Source organism: Uloborus diversus, chromosome 2 (assembly GCF_026930045.1).
Source record: "Uloborus diversus isolate 005 chromosome 2, Udiv.v.3.1, whole genome shotgun sequence".
NCBI classification, from domain to species: Eukaryota; Metazoa; Arthropoda; class Arachnida; order Araneae; family Uloboridae; genus Uloborus; species Uloborus diversus.
In genome coordinates, this window is record NC_072732.1 from 118,085,635 (window position 1) to 118,086,692 (window position 1,058).

General features: G+C 34.5%; 1 non-coding gene across 1 annotated transcript; it reads left to right on the forward strand.

The window, feature by feature from the left end:
* The first annotated feature begins 544 nt into the window (after positions 1-544).
* Trnat-agu (transfer RNA threonine (anticodon AGU)) lies at positions 545-618 on the forward strand. The gene has a single exon. It is a non-coding gene; the product is annotated as a tRNA-Thr (tRNA).
* Positions 619-1,058: the final 440 nt, after the last annotated feature.

A 1,058-nucleotide genomic window follows, 5' to 3' on the forward strand; every position in this document is an offset into this window, starting at 1 on the left:
TTAATTACAAGTAAAGATTTGAAAATATAATGCTTCTAGTTTAAACGGTTTGTTGTGTGTTGGTTAAAAAATTGAACAAATACACCCACTGCATGCATTGTAAGATTTTCAAAGTTGATATGTTGTCAGCTATGATTGTGTGAAGTTTTTAAATTAATCATGTTGCAATCAACATTATGTATGCCATCTAGAATCCAAATATTTCTGTTTTTCCAGAAATTCGCAATTTCCAGATCTTTCAGTTAAAACTAACTTCTTTGTTGAAACTACTCCAGCCATCCATCTACCATGTTAGTTATTTTAACCTCACCGAACCTAGCGAGTAATCCGCCGAAAAAAGATGCATCTTCCACATAAGTCGCAAGTCGTGCAACATGGAATTGAATAGATTATGGTATAATTCTACTTGACAAAATTTAAAATTGACAACAAAAATCGTAAATGTGACAAGATTCGCGGAACACATGCAGTATCTTAATGGATGCAGACATTAGTTTTATTCTAGAGATTTGAATTTATAAGCTTATTAAACACCCTGTGCCGTGGCGCCGTGGCTTAGTTGGTTAAAGCGCCTGTCTAGTAAACAGGAGATCGTGGGTTCGAATCCCACCGGTGCCTAGGTTGGTTGCATTTTTCGACGAATATGTCGATTGTAGTTAAATTATTCCCCTGTTAGATTTTCTTTTGCAGGAATACCTCGGGGGTCATGACATCATTGAAATTCATAGGGGCGGGCAGTTTATGTGGTATTTATTTCTTTCGGACAATTTCGTGGTTTTTTTTGGGGGAGGGGGGGGGAGGAGTGCGACCTTGCTCTTGATGATAGGATTCAAGTCTTTGTCCACAAAATAGTAAATTATTTGTAATTTATTTTGCATTTCGTCCACCACTTTTCCCAAAAAAGTTCTTGCCTTGTTGGATGTTGTTAAATGTGTCTCAAGGTTTTTACGAATATAATTTTTTTACAAAATTTGAATCACTTTTCAAACATTACAAGTTTTGAAAAAAGAAAAAATCCTTTTCTTTTCATTTTTTACTTATTTGTTATTATTATTTTA